Genomic DNA, 22,490 nt, shown 5'->3' on the forward strand with positions numbered 1-22,490 from the left:
CCAGTCAGTAGCTCTGTGTGATAACAGAGCCCAGCCAGTGGTCTTGCCAGACAGCAGGACCCAGTCAATAGCCCCAGCCAATATCAGAGCAAAGGCAGCATCCCAGGCAGGTAGAAAATCCACAGTTAGCTTTGCCTGCCCAGAGTCATTACCAGCTGGCCCTTGAAGAATTACAGGCTACACTAAATAGTATAGGTCTAGCCCTGCCAAAGAACACCTGTAAAGGCCAGAAGGAGGGAGTACTTCTTCAAATGAAAAGATAACAATGCAAAGACACAAGGATTATAAAGCACTGGGGAGTTATGACACCTCCAAAAGAAACTAATAAAGTGCTAAAAATGGACCCTAAAGAAATGGAGATCTATGGAGTGACAAAGAATTCAGAATAATCATTTTAAGTTAAAAAAAGTACCAATAGAAATTAAATAAAATTTGGAAGAAATACACAAACAAGATGAGAAGTTTTACAAATAAGTAGAAACAATAAAAGAGAACCAAATAGAAATCCTAGAGATGAAGAATAAAAAGACTGGACTGAAAAATTCAATTAAAAGTTTCAATGGCAGACTCAAGCAGAAGAAATATCAGTGAGCTGAAAGAGAACATTTGAAATTATCTAGTCAGAGGGGCAAACAGACAAAAGAACAAAGAAAGCCTATAGGAATTACAGGAGATCAATCCTTTATATAATAGGAGTTGCAGAAGAGGAGTAGGAGAAAAAGGAGCAAAAACCATATTTAAAGAAATAATGGCTGAAAATTTCCATAATCTGGAGACAGAAACCAACATCCAGGTACAAGAAGTTCAGAGATCTCCAACCAAATTTAACCCAAAAAGGAGTTCTGCAAAACACATAATAATCAAACTATCAAAATTCAAAGCCAAAAAAAAAAAATGATTCTAAGAGGAGCAAGAGATAAGAAACACATCACATACAAATGAGTTTCAATACAACTCTTAGCAGATTTCTCAGCAGAAATCCTGCCGGCCAGGAAAGGTTGGGATGACATAGTCAAAGTGCTGAAAGCAAAAAACTTGCCAATCAAAGATACTTTACCCAGAAAAATCTGCATTTCAGAAATGGAAAAGAAATAAAAACTTTCCCAGACAAACAAAGGCTAAGGGAGCTCATCACCACTAGGCCTGCCTTATAGGAATAATTAAAGAAAGTTATTGAATCTGAAACAAAATGTTGCTGATTAATAACATATAACTTACAAAAATAGAAAATTCAGTAATATAAGTAAAACAAAGCCATACTCAGAATACTCTAGGACTGTAATGATAGTGTATAAAGCAATTATATTCCTAGTACAAGTATTAAAAGACAAAATTACTAATAACAACTACAGCTAAAATTATCAAAATACACACATTAAAAGTAATGCTAAATTCTGGGCTGGGCGCAGTGGCTCACACCTGTAATCCCAACACTTTGGGAGACTGAGGCAGGCAGATCTTTTGAGGTCAGGAGTTTGAGAGTAGCCTGGCCAACATGGGGAAACCCTGTCTCGACTAAAAATACAAAAATTAGCTGGGCATGGTGGCAGACGCCTGTAAACCCAGCTACTTGGAAGGCTGGCACAGGAGGAGAATTGCTTGAACCCAGGAGGCAGAAGTTGCAGTGAACTGAGATCATATCATTGCACTCTATCCTGGATGACAAGAGTGAAACATGGTATCAAAAAAAAAAAAGTAATGGTAAATTTCAATATCAAAAATGTAAAATGTGGCTGGGGGACTAAAAGTGTAAAGTTATTGGATGCAATCAAAGTTAAGTTGTTATCAGCTTGAAATATAAAATATTTTATGTAAGCCTCTTGGTAACTACAAAGCAAAAATATTTAGTCAAAGCACAAAACAAAAATAGAATTGATTCAAAACATACCACTAAAACCACAAAGGAAGACAGCAAGAGAGCGAGGAAGGAAAAAAAAAAAAAAAAAAAAACAGAAAACAATTAACAAATGGTAGTATGGTAGTAGTAAGTCATACCTATCAATAATTACTTCAAATGAAACTGGACTAAATTCTCCAATAAAAAAGACATAGAATAGCTGAACAGATTTAAAAAAAAGAAGAAGAAGACTCAATTATATGCTGCCTACAAGAGACTCTGCTTACTTTTAAGGATACACATGTACTGAAAGGGAAAAGATGAGAAAAGATAATCCATACAGATAGAAAACAAAATACAGCAAGGGTAGCTATACATATATCAGAGAAATAGATTTTAAGTCAAAGCTATAAAAACAAAGAAGGCCAGGTGCGGTGACTCACGCATGTAATCCCAGCACTTTGGGAGGCCAAGGCAGGTGGATCACCTGAGGTCAGGAGTTTAAGACCAGCCTGGGCAACATGGTGAAACCCCATCTCTACTAAAAATACAAAAATTAGCTGGGTGCAGTGGCATGTGCCTGTAATCCCAGCTACTCGGGAGACTGAGACAGGAGAATCACTTGAGCCTGGGAGGCAGAGATTGCAGTGAGCCCAGATTGCACCATTGCACTCCAGCCTGGATGACAGAGCGAGACTCCATCTCAGAAAAAAAAAAAAAGACAAAGAAAAACAGTATATAATGATAAAAGGATCAACTCATCAAGAGGATATAAATATTGTAAATATATATGCACCCAACATTGGAGCACCTAAATAAATAAAACAAATATTAAAGGATCTGAAGTGAGAGATAGATGGTAACACAATAACAGTAGGGGACTTCAATACATGATGTTCAACAATGGATGAATCATTTAGACAGAAAATTAATGAGGAAACATTAGACACGAAAAACACTTTAGACCAAACAGACCTAACAAACATATACAGAGCATTCCCTCCAACAGCAGCAGAATACACCTTCTTTTCAAATGCACACTGAACATCCCTCCATATAGTATCTAGGCGAGGAAGAATGGTAGGTAAAATGATAAACAATGAAGACAAACATGGTTCAAATCTCAAGGACTACCCTGCATATATCTACTACATCAAACATGATGAAATGTATAAATAAATTACCAAAAAAGATTCAGAAGAGACAGATGCATAGTAACAATGGAAAGACAGGGTATTAGAGAATCTGGATGTGAATCTTATTTTTTATGACTTACCAGGTGTGTGATTTGGATGATAAACTTAATTCTTTATGTTCAAAATGGGATAATATTACATAACTCACTAGGATATATAAGCTCAAATATAGATAACTCATGGAGAAACCTCTTCATAAACTGAACCTCAGAGTCAAACAAGCCACATCCCTTTCTGCTTCTTGAGACCTGGAACAAGCTACTTAGCCTTTATGCACTTCGTATTTCTTTATCTGTAAAATATGGATAAATTTGGTTCATTGAAAGGTATGTTGGTTAAAGGTATGTATGTTAGGTAGTAATACTGTAGTAATACAGGTATTAGTGGCAATATGACCTCTACCCTGGGGGATACAAAGTAACAAACGAGCTTTCCCCTTACATCCCCTCAAGCTCAGACTTTTTGAAAAAGGAAGAAAAACTGTTAATATATTTAAAGTCTCGGAGGTAACTTATACTATTTGAAGTTCCTGGGAACTTTGGGTCTTACTGAGGATTTAGGCTTTTTCAATCTCTGGTAAAAGAGGAAGGGGAGTGGTAAATATATCTTGTTGTTTTTATTTTTCTATTGTTCTGTTTATTCCTACTCACGCTTTTTATTTTTCTAAGAAAGCCTTTGCATAGGGTCTCAGAAAAAAGATGGTAGGAAAATGGCTGCTTAAGCTTTCTAGCATAAAAGGAAAAACGTGTCTGGTAACCTTTGTTGACTATATAGCAGATCTGCCTCCAAAGTAGATATTTCATTTCAATTAATTTGGCAAACAACTATGAAGTGCCATTTTTACTAGATGCTGAGATTTCAAGGTGAGTATTGCATTTCCTGGCCTCAAAGAACTGACCTGGCAAGTGGAGTAAAAGACACAGAACAAATTGTTATCACAAAATTTGTTCCTCTGCTGCACTATGACAGCTGCCTGGAGAACATGCAAGCCCATGACTCATACGCTCTTCTCACCCACTCTGCACATCTGTCTACTACAGCCTTTGTCTCACTATGACTGAATGACAGCATCACATCCTAGAAAAAGCATGAGTCTCACAGCCAAATAATCCACATCCCTTTCTGCTTCTTGAGACCTGGAACAAACTACTTAGTGTTTATGCACTTCATATTTCTTTATCTGTAAAATATGGATAAATATTGGTTAATTGAAAGATATGTTGGTGAAACCTAATGCATTGAAGATCTCAAGTTGCTACACTAATGACTGAATCACTTTATTGCTCATCATTTAGTGATGATAATTGGTTGGCCTTTCATTTCATGCCCTTGATAACTTTCAGTAGCATATTCTTTCATTTATTCCCCCGCTAGCATCCTCTGGTTTATCTCGCTCTTGATCGACTCCCACTTGCTCATTATAAAAATTATACAGACTCTTTTGGGGAGAAGAGCTTTTGCTACATAATTATTACTTTAATTCTCTCTTTTCTTTCACATCCAGCATTCCCAAATGATTGGTATCCACTTGTTGGGTTTATTTCCTCATAACATTCATTCTTTAGGCCCTGAAAATCTAATTTCCACCTTCACTAATCTATAGAAATTGCACTCTTAAAGGTCACTTGTAGCTTCCTAAAAATCATATCCAGAGACCTTTATTCTACCTTCATTGTTTGTCTTTTAACCTATTTAACTATTTGTTTCTTAAAACTCTCAACTCTGTGAAACTCTTCTGACCTGATTTTATTCCAAACTTATTTTTTTTTCTGTATTCCTGGATAATTATTTCAAATTTTTCTTATTCCATCGCTGTAAGTATTTTCTAAGTTTCTGTGCTCAGAACTTGCTTTCTCCTTTCTATAGCCTTTCCTTGAAGGACTTATCTTAACTGTAATAATCATTATCAACTCTATATGGCCCAATCTCAATTCTACATTTATCTCCTATACTTCTCTCCAAAGGTTCAGTTGCCTTCTTCAACAGCTTAATGAATGTATTCTAAATATTTCACCGTAGACTCAACTCACGTCTCTACAACCACCTGACTCCCATATTTCTATCAACGGAACTAAATGTATCACGTTTAATTTTTCTCTTTCTCGCCCCTGCATGGAATATATTAGCTTCTTGTATTCTTGTATTACATACCTCCCATCTCTCCTTAGTTTTCATTCACACTGCTAATGCCTTAACACATGCCCCATCACTCTCCATATGATGAAATACAACAACCTCTTTATGAATCTCACTGATTTGCCCTGTGCCAACTCCAAACCACCTTACACTGTACACCAAACTGATTATCCTAAAATATATTCATATCTAAATTATAACCATGCACAAACGTATCTTATGATGTCTGACTATAGGATTAAGTATATTCTGGACAGAGGAGTGTCCAAATTCTTGATAATAAGTTCTACCCTATCTTTTGTTTTATTAGTTGTAGCATTTATTATCATGTATGTGTTTAGAGCAAAGTATTTTACTAAAATATCTCCCAATGCTAAATACCATTCACAAGTATGTCAGCCAATTATTTTTAATCCATGAAAGACTATATTTAGCATTGCCTTGATTTTAAAATAATGTAACTTTAAAATAACTGATATCCAAATATTCCTGGTTTTTAGCCATAGAATCCCTTCTTAGATTCATGGTAGATAAAGAAAAATATAGTGTCAGCATTTAAAAAGATAAATGGAGGAGGAAATGTGTTAGATGATTTTGACACATCTGCAGTTAACACCATCTCCTCATTATCTTGGACTCAGTTTTCAGCTAAATAGAGATGGATTCCTAATCTGTCTTCAGAATGAAGAATGAAATAATTGCTAGATAGTGTTTTGCATATCCAAACACTTGGTGTCAGAAGTCTAAAACTTGGTCTACTCAACTTCAGTGTTTCAGGGGATCTGAAACTATTCCAAAGCCTGTTTCTCACTGAAAATCAACATCAGTGAAAGATAATATCAAAAAAGATAGATTTTTGAGAACGTTTGATCCATTTTTCTCTGTACAAAGCATTCTGGTTTGGTTACCTGGCTTTTCACACGTCTGAGTCCAATTATCTAGACCCAGTTTCTCAAATATGTGTATCTCTGACATTCACCTTTGGTAACATAGTTTATTATGGTCTTGTTGTGTAAATTTTCACCTTTATATTTCTCATCCCCCTAGTCTTATTATAGGGCTAAGGACACAGCTTTTGTTCAAAAGCCAGTTTTGAATATCAGCACAGGTAAGAGTCAGCTCTGTTGAGATCTTCCTCCTCTACAAGCCTGTTTTTGTGCTCTTTTCTCAGTACTCATCCCAACTCCAGCTGTTTTATCTTTTTGAAAGTACCTCATTTTCCTTTAATAATCAATAAAATCCAATTTTACATCTGCTGGATCCTATTATCCTCATACTGGACACACCTCAAACCATACCTCTCTATATGTTTTGAGATTTATCTATTCAAAAATAAAGAATGTGCTCTGTCTGTTCAGAACATAGTATTGAAAAATGACATGCCTCTGAGGTTCATGTTCTTAGACATGAGCACCAAGGAAAAAAAGACTTCATCATGCCTGCTTTATGAATTCTGGTGGATATGGAGTAATTTATGTGTCAGAACAAACAGAACACAATAAGCGATATAAGAAAGTTGCCATTAAAATATTCTGCTACAAATTATCTCCTTGTTGCCATCAATAATGATTGAAATTCCAATATTAGTAATTTATTATTTTATATTGAAATTTTCTTCCTTGTGAATTTTTAGATGTAATTATTCTAAATGGAATTTTAAAAATATGAATTACCTGGCCTTATTGTGACCCTTTAAAATAAGTCATGCAAGAGCAGAAAACTGAGACCCTTACAAATTGGGTAGAGATGAGGAATGATGTTTAAATTGTAGGAAAAATTAGACACGAGGTATAGATAGCAAAGACCAACTCCTCATTGTTAAAATATTACTTTTGTTTGCCCTAGTTAAAAGTACCATCATATACTGTCTGTTATTAACCTTTATTAATAGTTACAGTGAACAGAGCCACGATGTCTTCTATGACAGATGATAAAAGTAAAAAACAAATATTTAGATTCCTAATATATAAAATGTTTTATATAACAATACAGATAATTTAAAAGTTCAATTGTAGTTAGTTATGGTTTTTTGTGTAAATCGAGAGAATCTAATTATTTAGCATTGAACATATTTGACCTTCTGTTTTGGGGTTCTAAATAATCTTGGCTGAGACAAGTGAAAGCCTAAATACAGAAACAGAGCAAAAAAGGGCAAATGTTTCTTTCTACTAGTCAAAACACCTCAAAGTCATACCTTTATAAAGTTGAACTGTCAATAGAAATGGCACCTTCATTTAGAGAAAGATTTCTCTGACTGGTGTTTGAAGGGTTGGTTGATGTAAACACAGTGTGCGTCCACCATGAGCAGGAATATTTGCACTATGCTAATGTTTGGAAACGAAGAACCCCAGGACCCTCTGGATGATGAATATCTCAAAGATAGGTTTGACATCCTGAAAGAACATTTTTTTTTTCCTCTTTGGGATCTTGTTATCTTCTTTCAGTCTGGTTTGATTATCTGACTTCGCATACTGGAGTCCAGTTATTTAGATCCAGCTTCTAAAATAGGTGCAACCCTGATGTTCACTTTTGATGGCATATTTTACTATGGTCTTATTGTGTAAATGTTCACCTTCTTTATATCTCTTGCCACCTGTAGTTAAGAATAGGGCATTCTTTTGCAGTATAAAGTATAATTCTTTCTATTAGCAACTCTTCATAGTGCAATCCCTACAGCCAATTCTAGGAAAACCAACCCTAGAATAAGATTTAGGAGACCTAAATTCTAGCTCTAGTTCACTCTCTGAGTGCCAAAGTGCTTTGAATAAGCTATTAATCAACTTACATTTCCATTTTTCTGTTATTAAAAGGAAAATCATAATTTCGTGTAGATGAAACCCTTAGGGAAATAATTGAAATAGGAAGCTTTTTCTTGGGAGCAAGATGGCCGAATAGGAACAGCTTCAGTCTCCAACTCCCAGCGCGAGCAACACAGAAGACCGGCGATTTCTGCATTTTCAACTGAGGTACTGGGGTCATCTCACTGGGGAGTGCCGGACAATTGGTGCTGGTCAGCTGCTGCAGCCCAACCAGCCAGAGCTGAAGCAGGGTGAGGCATTGCCTCACCTGGGAAGCACAAGGGGGAAGGGAATCCGTTTTCCTAGCCAGGGGAACTGAGACACACAACACCTGGAAAATCGGGTAATTCCCACCCCAATACTGCGCTTTAAGCAAACGGGCACACCAGGAGATTATACCCACACCTGGCCGGGAGGGTCCCATGCCCACAGAGCCTCCCTCGTTGCTAGCACAGCAGTCTGCGATCTAACCACAAGGCAGCAGCGAGGCTGGGGGAGGGGCGCCCTCCATTGCTGAGGCTTAAGTAGGTAAACAAAGCCGCTGGGAAGCTCGAACTGGGTGGAGCTCACAGCAGCTCAAGGAAACCTGCCTGTCTCTGTAGACTCCACCACTGGGGACAGGGCACAGCTAAACAACAAAAGCGGAAGCAGCAGAGGCCTGTGCAGACGCGAACCACTCTGTCTGACAGCTTTGAAGAGAGCAGTGAATCTCCCAACACGGAGGTTGAGATCTGAGAAGGGACAGACTGCCTGCTCAAGTGGGTCCCTGACCCCTGAGTAGCCTAACTGGGAGACATCCCCCACTAGGGGCAGTCTGCCACCCCACACCTCACAGGGTGGAGTACACCCCTGAGAGGAAGCTTCCAAAGGAAGAATCAGACAGGAACACTCACTGTTCAGCAATATTCTATCTTCTGCAACCTCTGCTGCTGATACCCAGGCAAACAGGGTCTGGAGTGGACCTCAAGCAATCTCCAACAGACCTACAGCCGAGGGTCCTGACTATTAGAAGGAAAACTATCAAACAGGAAGAACACCTATACCAAAACTCCATCCGTATGTCACCATCATCAAAGACCAGAGGCAGATAAAACCACGAAGTTGGGGAAGAAGCAGGGCAGAAAAGCTGGAAATTCAAGAAATAAGAGCGCATCTCCCCCTGCAAAGGAGCGCAACTCATCGCCAGCAACGGATCAAAGCTGGTCAGAGAATGACTTTGACGAAATGAGAGAAGAAGGCTTCAGTCCATCAAAATTCTCAGAGCTAAAGGAGGAATTACGTACCCAGCGCAAAGAAACTAAAAATCTTGAAAAAAGAGTGGAAGAATTGATAGCTAGAATAATTAATGCAGAGAAGGTCATAAATGAAATGACAGAGATGAAAACCATGACACGAGAAATACGTGACAAATCCACAAGCTTCAGTAACCGACTCGATCAACTGGAAGAAAGAGTATCAGCGATTGAGGATCAAATGAATGAAATGAAGCGAGAAGAGAAACCAAAAGAAAAAAGAAGAAAAAGAAATGAACAAAGCCTGCAAGAAGTATGGGATTATGTAAAAAGACCAAATCTACATCTGATTGGGGTGCCTGAAAGTGAGGGGGAAAATGGAACCAAGTTGGAAAACACTCTTCAGGATATCATCCAGGAGAACTTCCCCAACCTAGTAGGGCAGGCCAACATTCAAATTCAGGAAATACAGAGAACGCCACAAAGATACTCCTCGAGAAGAGCAACTCCAAGACACATAATTGCCAGATTCACCAAAGTTGAAATGAAGGAAAAAATCTTAAGGGCAGCCAGAGAGAAAGGTCGGGTTACCCACAAAGGGAAGCCCATCAGACTAACAGCAGACCTCTCGGCAGAAACTCTACAAGCCAGAAGAGAGTGGGGGCCAATATTCAACATTCTTAAAAAAAAGAATTTTCAACCCAGAATTTCATATCCAGCCAAACTAAGTTTCATAAGTGAAGGAGAAATAAAATCCTTTACAGATAAGCAAATGCTTAGAGATTTTGTCACCACCAGGCCTGCCTTACAAGAGACCCTGAAGGAAGCCCTAAACATGGAAAGGAACAACCGGTACCAGCCATTGCAAAAACATGCCAAAATGTAAAGACCATCGAGGCTAGGAAGAAACTGCATCAACTAACGAGCAAAATAACCAGTTAATATCATAATGGCAGGATCAAGTTCACACATAACCATATTAACCTTAAATGTTAATGGACTAAATGCTCCAATTAAAAGACACAGACTGGCAAACTGGATAAAGAGTCAAGACCCATCAGTCTGCTGTATTCAGGAGACCCATCTCACATGCAGAGACATACATAGGCTCAAAATAAAGGGATGGAGGAAGATCTACCAAGAAAATGGAGAACAAAAAAAGCAGGGGTTGCAATCCTAGTCTCTGATAAAATAGACTTTAAACCATCAAAGATCAAAAGAGACAAAGAAGGCCATTACATAATGGTAAAGGGATCAATTCAACAGGAAGAGCTAACTATCCTAAATATATATGCACCCAATATAGGAGCACCCAAATTCATAAAGCAAGTCCTTAGAGACTTACAAAGAGACTTAGACTCCCATACAATAATAATGGGAGACTTCAACACTCCACTGTCAACATTAGACAGATCAACGAGACAGAAAGTTAACAAGGATATCCAGGAATTGAACTCATCTCTGCACCAAGTGGACCTAATAGACATCTATAGAACTCTCCACCCCAAATCAACAGAATATACATTCTTCTCAGCACCACATCGCACTTATTCCAAAATTGACCACATAATTGGAAGTAAAGCACTCCTCAGCAAATGTAAAAGAACAGAAATTATAACAAACTCTCAGACCACAGTGCAATCAACCTAGAACTCAGGACTAAGAAACTCAATCAAAACCGCTCAACTACATGGAAACTGAACAACCTGCTCCTGAATGACTACTGGGTACATAACGAAATGAAGGCAGAAATAAAGATGTTCTTTGAAACCAATGAGAACAAAGATACAACATACCAGAATCTCTGGGACACATTTAAAGCAGTGTGTAGAGGGAAATTTATAGCACTAAATGCCCACAAGAGAAAGCAGGAAAGATCTAAAATTGACACTCTAACATCACAATTAAAAGAACTGGAGAAGCAAGAGCAAACACATTCAAAAGCTAGCAGAAGGCAAGAAATAACTAAGATCAGAGCAGAACTGAAGGAGATAGAGACACAAAAAACCCTCCAAAAAATCAATGAATCCAGGAGTTGGTTTTTTGAAAAAATCAACAAAATTGACAGACCGCTAGCAAGACTAATAAAGAAGAAAAGAGAGAAGAATCAAATAGAGGCAATAAAAAATGATAAAGGGGATATCACCACAGACCCCACAGAAATACAAACTACCATCAGAGAATACTATAAACACCTCTACGCAAATCAACTAGAAAATCTAGAAGAAATGGATAATTTCCTGGACACTTACACTCTCCCAAGACTAAACCAGGAAGAAGTTGAATCCCTGAATAGACCAATAGCAGGCTCTGAAATTGAGGCAATAATTAATAGCCTACAAATCAAAAAAAGTCCAGGACCAGATGGATTCACAGCTGAATTCTACCAGAGGTACAAGGAGGAGCTGATACCATTCCTTCTGAAACTATTCCAATCAATTGAAAAAGAGGGAATCCTCCCTAACTCATTTTATGAGGCCAACATCATCCTGATACCAAAGCCTGGCAGAGACACAACAAAAAAAGAGAATTTTAGACCAATATCCCTGATGAACATCGATGCAAAAATCCTCAATAAAATACTGGCAAACCGGATTCAGCAGCACATCAAAAAGCTTATCCACCATGATCAAGTGGGCTTCATCCCTGGGATGCAAGGCTGGTTCAACATTCGCAAATCAATAAACGTAATCCAGCATATAAACAGAACCAAAGACAAGAACCACATGATTATCTCAATAGATGCAGAAAAGGCTTTTGACAAAATTCAACAGCCCTTCATGCTAAAAACGCTCAATAAATTCGTTATTGATGGAACGTACCTCAAAATAATAAGAGCTATTATGACAAACCCACAGCCAATATCATACTGAATGGGCAAAAACTGGAAAAATTCCCTTTGAAAACTGGTACAAGACAGGGATGCCCTCTCTCACCACTCCTATTCAACATAGTGTTGGAAGTTCTGGCTAGGGCAATCAGGCAAGAGAAAGAAATCAAGGGTATCCAGTTAGGAAAAGAAGAAGTGAAATTTCTTCACCTGTCATCACCTGTTTGCAGATGACATGATTGTATATTTAGAAAACCCCATTGTCTCAGCCCAAAATCTCCTTAAGCTGATAAGCAACTTCAGCAAAGTCTCAGGATACAAAATTAATGTGCAAAAATCACAAGCATTCTTATACACCAGTAACAGACAAACAGAGAGCCAAATCATGAATGAACTTCCATTCACAATTGCTTCACAGAGAATAAAATACCTAGGAATCCAACTTACAAGGGATGTAAAGGACCTCTTCAAGGAGAACTACAAACCACTGCTCAGTGAAATAAAAGAGGACACTAACAAATGGAAGAACATACCATGCTCATGGATAGGAAGAATCAATATCATGAAAATGGCCATAATGCCCAAGGTTATTTATAGATTCAATGCCATCCCCATCAAGCTACCAATGAGTTTCTTCACAGAATTGGAAAAAATGGCTTTAAAGTTCATATGGAACCAAAAAAGAGCCTGCATTGCCAAGACAATCCTAAGTCATAAGAACAAAGCTGGAGGCATCACGCTACCTGACTTCAAACTATACTACAAGGCTACAGTAACCAAAACAGCATGGTACTGGTACCAAAACAGAGATATAGACCAATGGAACAGAACAGAGTCCTCAGAAATAATACCACACATCTACAGCCATCTGATCTTTGACAAACCTGAGAGAAACAAGAAACGGGAAAAGGATTCCCTATTTAGTAAATGGTGCTGGGAAAATTGGCTAGCCATAAGTAGAAAGCTGAAACTGGATCCTTTCCTTACTCCTTATACGAAGATTAATTCAAGATGGATTAGAGACTTAAATGTTAGACCTAATACCATAAAAACCCTAGAAGAAAACCTAGGTAGTACCATTCAGGACATAGGCATGGGCAAGGACTTCATGTCTAAAACACCAAAAGCAACGGCAACAAAAGCCAAAATTGACAAATGGGATCTAATTAAACTAAAGAGCTTCTGCACAGCAAAAGAAACTACCATCAGAGTGAATAGGCAACCTATAGAATGGGAGAAAATTTTTGCAATCTACTCATCTGACAAAGGGCTAATATCCAGAATCTACAAAGAACTCAAACAAATTTACAAGAAACAAACAAACAACCCCATCAAAAAGTGGGCAAAGGATATGAACAGACATTTCTCAAAAGAAGACATTCATACAGCCAACAGACACATGAAAAAATGCTCATCATCACTGGCCATGAGAGAAATGCAAATCAAAACCACAATGAGATACCATCTCACACCAGTTAGAATGGCAATCATTAAAAAGTCAGGAAACAACAGGTGCTGGAGAGGATGTGGAGAAATAGGAACACTTTTACACTGTTGGTGGGATTGTAAACTAGTTCAACCATTATGGAAAACAGTATGGCGATTCCTCAAGGATCTAGAACTAGATGTACCATATGACCCAGCCATCCCACTACTGGGTATATACCCAAAGGATTATAAATCATGTTGCTATAAAGACACATGCACACGCATGTTTATTGCGGCACTATTCACAATAGCAAAGACTTGGAATCAACCCAAATGTCCATCTGTGACAGACTGGATTAAGAAAATGTGGCACATATACACCATGGAATACTATGCAGCCATAAAAAAGGATGAGTTTGCGTCCTTTGTAGGGACATGGATGCAGCTGGAAACCATCATTCTTAGCAAACTATCACAAGAACAGAAAACCAAACACTGCATGTTCTCACTCATAGGTGGGAACTGAACAATGACATCACTTGGACTCGGGAAGGGGAACATCACACATTGGGGCCTATCATGGGGAGGGGGGAGGGGGGAGGGATTGCATTGGGAGTTATACCTGATATAAATGACGAATTGATGGGTGCTGACGAGTTGATGGGTGCAGCACACCAACATGGCACAAGTATACATATGTAACAAACCTGCACGTTATGCACATGTACCCTAGAACTTACAGTATAATAAAATAAATAAATAAATAAAAAATAAAAAGAAATAGGAAGCTTTAAAGCAATTGGCAATTTATCTTGCTTGGAAATGTACTATACTAATATTCCTACCACCTACTAATCAATATCAATACCTAAATAAAAATTTTATACTTCTGGGATTCTCTAAGTATTATTCTCTCTCTAGGTCAGTACTAAATATCCAAATTGAGAAGTCTGTTGAAAATAAAATGTACCCAAGTCTCAAGCTTCTGTAAAGCAGTTATTTTACATTTGCTATAATACTTAGGATGAGACGATTTTTACCAGCCATGTCCCATACTCCTAATCCAAAGTCCCTAAGAAGTCAAATTATTTCTATTTCATTCCCTTCTAAACCTACAATCCCACATTCTGTGGAAGCCTCTCTAACATTAATCAGTGCCTGACAAAATAGGCATGTGTACTTCATTCTAGGTTTAAGTTGGCTTCTAAAGATTGCCTTCCTCCAACAAAGTGACAGACCATGTAGATTAGATATCCCAAACTCCTTGGGCTCCTGAACTCATAAATCACTGAAGATTAATTGTGATTATGAGAAACACTGCTGGGAGGAAGTTGACAAGAGCTCCGTAAACAGCTAGAACACAGGCCTGACTAACGAAGCTTGGCAGCGGTTCCATTGACAATGTAAGTGGACGGATTCCCCTTAGGAGCCTTAGAATGTTAATTGTTGTCACCACTCCCATTTCTCAAGGGCAGGGCCTCTCTTCTGCCCTTCTTCTCTCAGTGGAAAGCTGTTTTCCTCCATTCCTCTCTCCTGTAACACCTTTACTGAAGTCTTAGGTCATTCCAAAAGGTCAGAGACGCTAGTACATTTCTTATGGTACAATTTAAAGTCCAATTATAGTAGCATCACATAGACATATTGAAAACTGCAAATCTGCGTAAAGTTGGTAAAAGGAGTATTACTGGCTATTGCAAAAATAAAATAAAAAAGAATCAAGATCATCCAAAATCCTTAATTTTGTGAAAGTATGAAATTTCTATAGCTCTTCAAATTTTATTGTCACTTAACCTTTGTATTTTCAGATCATTGTGGATTCATGCATTATTTTATGAAATAATACAGAAGTATCCCTTGTGCCCTTTGTCCAGTTTTCATCAATGGTAGCATCTTGCAAAGCTATACTAAAATATCATAACCAGGGTATTGGCATTGATATGTTAAAGACACAGAACACTTCCATCACCACAAGAAAACCTAATGCTGATATTCTTTCATAGCCATACCCAACCCAATTCTGTCCTGCCCCATTCTCTCCATAACCTCTGGTAGTCACTAGCTGTTCTCCATATCTATAATTTTGGCATTTCAAGAATGATCTATAAGTGAAATCATGCAGTATATCCCTTTTGGGATTGGCTTTTTTCACTCAGCATAATTTTATGAAGATTCATTTAGGTTTTCATATATGTCAATACTTCATTTCTTTTTATTGCTAAGAAATATTCTGTTGTATGTACCTTTTATTTAACCATACTCATGTTGAAGGATATCTGGGTTATTTCTGGTTTCAGGCAATAATTAATGAAGCTGCCACAAATGTTCATGTACAGGTTTTTGTGTGAGTATTGTGTTCATTTCACTGGGATAAATGCTCAGGGATACAATTGCTGGTAGTTGCTTGATTAGGTCTTGGGGTTTTTTGCTTGTTGTTTTAGGAAACTGCCAAACCATTTTCCAGAATGACTGCACTGTTTTACATTTCCACCAGGAATGGATGAATGATCCAGTTTTTCTTCATCCTCATCAACATTTGGTATTGTCAGCCATTTTTACTCTAGTCATTCTGATGGTTTTTCTTTTAATTTTCCTAACAGTTAATAATGTTGAAAATCATATGTGCTTATTTGCCTTCTGTATATCTTACTCAGTAAAATACCTCTTCATGACTTTTGTCCAAGTTCTATCTGGATTGTTTGCTTTCCTACTGCTGAATATTGGGAGTTTTTATGTACTCTAGAAAGCAGCACTTTGTTGGACATTGGGTTTGTAAATATTTTCTCCCAGCCTATAATTTAACATTTTGTCTTCTAATAGATTCTTTCTCATAGAAGAAGTTTTTACTCTTGAAGTCCAATTTATCATTTTTCATTTTATGGATCTTGCATTTTGTCTCAAGTCTAAGAATTCTGCCCATTCTACATCTCAAAGTGTTTCTCCTATTTTTTTTTTTTAATGTATAGTTTTGCATTTTACATTTAAGTATATGACCCATTTGGGTTAACGTTTTTATAAGTTGTAAGGTCAATGGAGTTGCTTTTATTTATTTATCTAGTTATTTTTGGCCTATGGATGGCCAATTTCTCCAGCATCATTTGTCAAAAAGGCTGTCTTTCCTCCACTGAATTGCTTTTGCACCTTTGTCAAAGGTCAGTAGATTGTTTTTGTGTGGGTTTATTCCTGCTTTTCTATGGTGTTCCAGTTATCTATGTGTCTATTCCTTTGCATTCCAATATTGGCTTGATCACTGTAAATCTATAATAAATATTAAAATTGCATAGACTACTTCCTCCCACTTTAATTTTCTTTTGCAAGTTGTTATTAGCTCTTCTACATTCTTTGCTATTGCTATTTTATATAAATTATAAAATACTCTTGTCTATATTTACAAAAAGAAATCCTGCTGAAACTTTGTGTTTTCTTTTTTTATTTTGTTTTGTTATTTTTTTGTTCTTACTGAAACTTTGATATGTTAAACACATATATTGATTTGTGGAGAACTAAAAGTTTTACTCTTTCGAGTTTTCTAATTTGTGAACATAGTATTTCTTTCTAGTTACTTAAATCCTTAATAAAACTTTATTTCATTAAGATTATGTAGTTTTCTACATGTTTCTGTAATTTCTGTACATAATTTGTTGGATTTCTACCTAATTATTTTGTTTCTGAGCTCTTATAAAGGGTACTATACTTTGAATTCCAGTGTCGACTTTCTCACTACTAGCATGTAGAAATACAAGATTGTTGTATATTTATCTTGTATCCTCTAACTTTGCTTAACTCATTAATTCTAGAAACTTTTTAGAGATTTCTTAGGATTTTCTGTGTACACAATTATGTTTCTATCTGCAAATACAGACAGTTTTATTTCATATTTTCAAATCTATATGTTTTTATTTTCTTTCTTACTTTATTACATGGATAGAATGTTTAGCACTATGTTGAATTGAGAGAAGATATCATCATCTTCTTCCTGATCTTGGGAAAGAGCACTCATTCACCACTGAGTAGAGCATTAGCTGTAGACTTTTTGTTGACACTTTCATCAAGCTAAGAAGTTCCCTCCTATTCCCATTATTCTGAGGGATTTTTTAATCAGAAATACGTATTGAACTTTGTCAAATGCTTTTTCTGCAAGAATTGATATAATCATGTAATTTTTCTTTTCTAGACTGTTAATATGGTGAATTACATTGATTTCTTTTCAAACATTGCGTGTCTTACATTCCTGAAATAAACCTTGCCTTGATCATGCTGTATAACTTTTTATACATTTATTAATTCTATTTGCAAGTATTTTGTTAAGAATTTTTGTGGCCGGGCGCGGTGGCTCAAGCCTGTAATCCCAGCACTTTGGGAGGCCGAGACGGGCGGATCACGAGGTCAGAAGATCGAGACCATCCTGGCTAACATGGTGAAACCCCGTCTCTACTAAAAAATACAAAAAACTAGCCGGGTGAGGTGGCGGGCTGCCTGTAGTCCCAGCTACTCGGGAGGCTGAGGCAGGAGAATGGCGTAAACCCGGGAGGCGGAGCTTGCAGTGAGCTGAGATCCAGCCACTGCACTCCAGCCCGGGCGACAGAGCGAGACTCCGTCTCAAAAAAAAAAAAAAAAAAAAAAAAAAAAAAAAAAGAATTTTTGCATCTATATTCTAGAAAGATATTGCTTTGGAGAGTATTACTAGCTTCATAAATAAAATTGGAAGCTTTCCTCTACTATTTCTGGTAAACACTGGATAGAATTAATGTTACTTCTTCTGTAAACATTGGTAGAAATTTCCACTAAGATCATATGAGCCTGTGGAGTTCTTCAGGAAAGTTGTTATTGTTTTTTAATTACTACATCTTCTGAAATCAGATGCGATCAGGCATATTTGGGGAAGTAAAGACACTATAAAGCAACTACACAATCAAGTCTACAAAACAACTAGCTAACAATATGATGACAGGATCAAAATCTCACATAGCAATGCTAACTTTGAAAGTAAGCCATCTAAACATTCCACTTAAAAGCATAGAGTAAACTGGATAAAAAGACAAGACCCAACTATCTGTTGTCTTTAAGAGATCCATCTCACATGTAACAACACGGACAAGCTCAAAATATAGGTTGAGGAAAGATCTATCACGCAATCAGAAAACAGAAAAGAACAGGGATCACTAGTCTTATATCAGATAAAACAGATTTTAAATAAACTATAGTCAAAATGGGCAAAGAATAACATTATATAATGATAATGGAATCAATACAACTATTATATAGAAATACATACATATATTATATATTCTAAATCTATCTATACATATGCATATATATATATATGCACCCAACTTTGGAAGCACCCACCTTCATAAACGACTTTCTCTAGACTGATGAAAAGAGTTATAAACAACTGGGGTCTACTTGAGGGTAGGAGGAGGGAGAGGAGCAGAAAAGATAACTATTGAGGCCAGGCGCGGTGGCTCAAGCCTGTAATCCCAGCACTTTGGGAGGCCGAGACGGGCGGATCACGAGGTCAGGAGATCGAGACCATCCTGGCTAACACGGTGAAACCCCGTCTCTACTAAAAAATACAAAAAACTAGCCGGGCGAGGTGGCGGGCGCCTGTAGTCCCAGCTACTCAGGAGGCTGAGGCAGGAGAATGGAGTAAACCCGGGAGGCGGAGCTTGCAGTGAGCTGAGAACCGGCCACTGCATTCCAGCCTGGGCGACAGAGCGAGACTCTGTCTCAAAAAAAAAAAAAAAAAAAAAAAAAAAAAGATAACTATTGGGTACTAGGCTTAATAGCTGAGTGATGAAATAATATTTACAACAAACCCTCCTGACACATGTTTACCTATCTAACAGACCTTCACATGTACCCTCAAACCTAAAATAAAAGTTACAAAAGAAAGACTTAGACAACCACAGAATAATAGACTTCAACATCTGATTGACAACATTAGACAGATCATCAAGGCAGAAAACTAACAAAGAAATTCTGGACTTAAACTCAACACTTGACCAAATGGCCTAACAGACATCTACCAAATATTCCACCCAACAACCACATTCTTCTCGTCTGCACATCGTATACACTTTAATATCATCAACATGCTTGGCTGTAAAGCAAGTCTCTATAAATTAAAAAAAAAAAGAAAATGGAAATCACACTAAGCACACTGTCAGACTACAGGGCAATAAAAACAGAAATTACCACCTAAAAGACATCTCAAAACCACACATTCCTTGGAAGTTAAACAACTTGCTTCTGAGTGACTTTTGGATAAACAACAAAATTAAAGATAAAACAAAAATTCTTTGAAATAAATAAAAATAGAGACACAAGATACTAAAATCAGAGCAGAACTGAATGAAATCGAGACACCAAAATCCATACAAAGATTGATAAAACCAAAAGTTTGTCCTTTGAGAGAATGATATTGATAAACCACTAGCTAGATTAACAAAGAAAAAAAACAGAGAAGATCCAAATAAACACAACCAGAAATAACAAGGATAACATTATAACTAATCCCACAGAAACACAAAAGACTATCAGAGAGTATAATGAACACCTCTAAGCACACAAATTAGAAAATCTAGAGAAAATAGATGCGTCCCTAGAAACACACAATCTCTCAGGATTGAACCAGAAAGAAACGGAAAACCAAAACAGACCAATAATGAGTTCCGAAATCAGTAATAAAACAATCTACCAGCAACAACAGAAGCCCTGGACCAGATGAATTCACGACCATAATCTACCAGATGTACAAAGAAGAACTGATACCAATCTTATTGAAACCATTTCAAACCATTGAGGAAGAGCAACTTCTCCCTAATTCATTCTATGAAGCCAGCATTATCCTGATACCAAACTCTGGTAGAGACACAATGAAAAGAAAAACTTCAGGCCAATATCCCTGAAGAACATAGATATAAACATCCTCAACAAAATACTAGCAAACGGAATCCAGCAGCCTATCAAAAAGTTAATTCACCATGATCAAGTAGGCTTTATTCCTGGTATACAAGATTGGTTCAACATATTCAAATCAATAAATATGTAATTCACCATATAAACAGAATAAAAATAAAAATCATACGATCATCTCAATAGATGCAGAAAAAGCCTTCAATTAAATTAAACATCCCTTCATGATAAAAACTTGCAACAAACTAGGCATCAAAAGAACATACCTGAAAATAGTAAGAGCCGTCTATGGCAAACCAGCATCCAAAGTTATACTAAGTGGGCAAATGCTGGAAGCAATGCCCTTGATAACTGGAACAAGAAAGGATGCCCACTGTCACCACTCCTATTGAATATACTATTGGAAGTCCCAGCCAGAGCAATTAGGCAAGAGAAAGAAATATAAAGCATCCAAACAGGAAAAAAGAAGTCAAACTATCTTTCTTCACTGACGATATGATTCTATACCTAGGAAACCCTAAAGACACCACCAAATGGCTCTTGGAATTGATAAACGACTTCAGCAAAGTTTCAGGATACATAATAAATGTAAAAAAAAAAAATCAGTTGCATTTCTATACACCAATAATGTTCTAGCTGAGAGCCAAATCAAGAATGCAATCCTATTTACAATAGCCACAAAAATAATAAAATACCTAGGAATAGAGCTAACTTAGGAGGTGAAAGACCTTTACAAGGAGAACTACAAAACATTGTTGAAAAAAAATCAGAGACAACACAAATAAAGAGAGAAACATCCCACACTCATGGATTGGAAGAAAATGTATCATTAATATGACCATACTGCCCAAAGCAATTTACAAATTCAATGCTATTACTATCAAATTGCCAACATCATTTTCACAGAATTAAAAAAAAAAAAAAACTATTCTAAATTTATATGGAACCAAAAAGAGCCCAAAGAGCAAAAACAATCCTAAGCGAGAAGAACAAACCAGAAGTATCACATTACCTGACTCCAAACTATACTACAAGGCTATAGTAACCAAAAAAGCATGGTGCTGGTACAAAAACAAACATGTAGACCAATGGAACAGAGTAGAGAACCCAGAAATAAAGCCACACATCTGATCTATAACAGAGTCAACAAAAAAACCTATAAACATCTGATCTTCAACAGAGTCAACAAAAAAAGCAATTTGGAAAATACTCCTTTCTTCAATAAGTGGTGCTAGGATAACTGGCTATCCATATGCAGAAGAATGAAACTGGACCCCTACCCATCCCCATAAGCAAAAATTAACTCAAAATGGATTAAAGACTTAATGTAAGACCTCAAACCACAAAAATCCTAGAAGAAAACTTAGGAAATACCTTCTCAATATTGACCTTGGTAAAGAATTTATGGTTAAGTCATCAAAAGCAATTGAAACAGAAACAAAAATTGAGAAGTGGGACCTAATTAAACTACAGAGCTTCTGCACAGCAAAAGAAACTATTAACAGAGTAAACAGACAACACACAGAATGGGAGAAAAGATTCACAACTATGCATCCAACAAAGGTCTAATATCCTGAACAACCTAAAAGGAATTTAAATCAACAAGCAAAAAGTAAATAACCCCATTAAAAAGTGGACAAATAACGTAACAGATACTTCTCAAAAGAAGACATATAAGCAACTCACAGGCATATGAAAAATACTCATCATCACTAATCGTCAGAGAAATGCAAATCAAAACCACCATGAGATACCATATCATACCAGTCAAAATGGCTTTTGTTAAAAAGTCCAAAAATCATAGATGTTGTTGAGGCTGTTGAGAAAAGGGGTCACTTATACATTGTTGGAAAGCAAATTAGTCCAGCCATTGTGGAGGGCAGTTTGGAGATTTCTCGAACAACTGAGAGTTGCACTACCATTCTACCTAGCAATCCCATTACTGGGTATATACTCAATGGCAAATAAATTGTTCTTCCAAAAATATACCTGCACTAATATGTTCATCACAGCACTATCCACAGTAGCAAAGACATGAAGTCTATCTGGGTGCCCATCAGCAGTGGACTGAATAAAGAAAATGTAGTGTATGGAATACTATGCAGCCATAAACAAGAA

The sequence above is a fragment of the Rhinopithecus roxellana genome, chromosome 6 (assembly GCF_007565055.1).
Source record: "Rhinopithecus roxellana isolate Shanxi Qingling chromosome 6, ASM756505v1, whole genome shotgun sequence".
NCBI classification, from domain to species: domain Eukaryota; kingdom Metazoa; phylum Chordata; class Mammalia; order Primates; family Cercopithecidae; genus Rhinopithecus; species Rhinopithecus roxellana.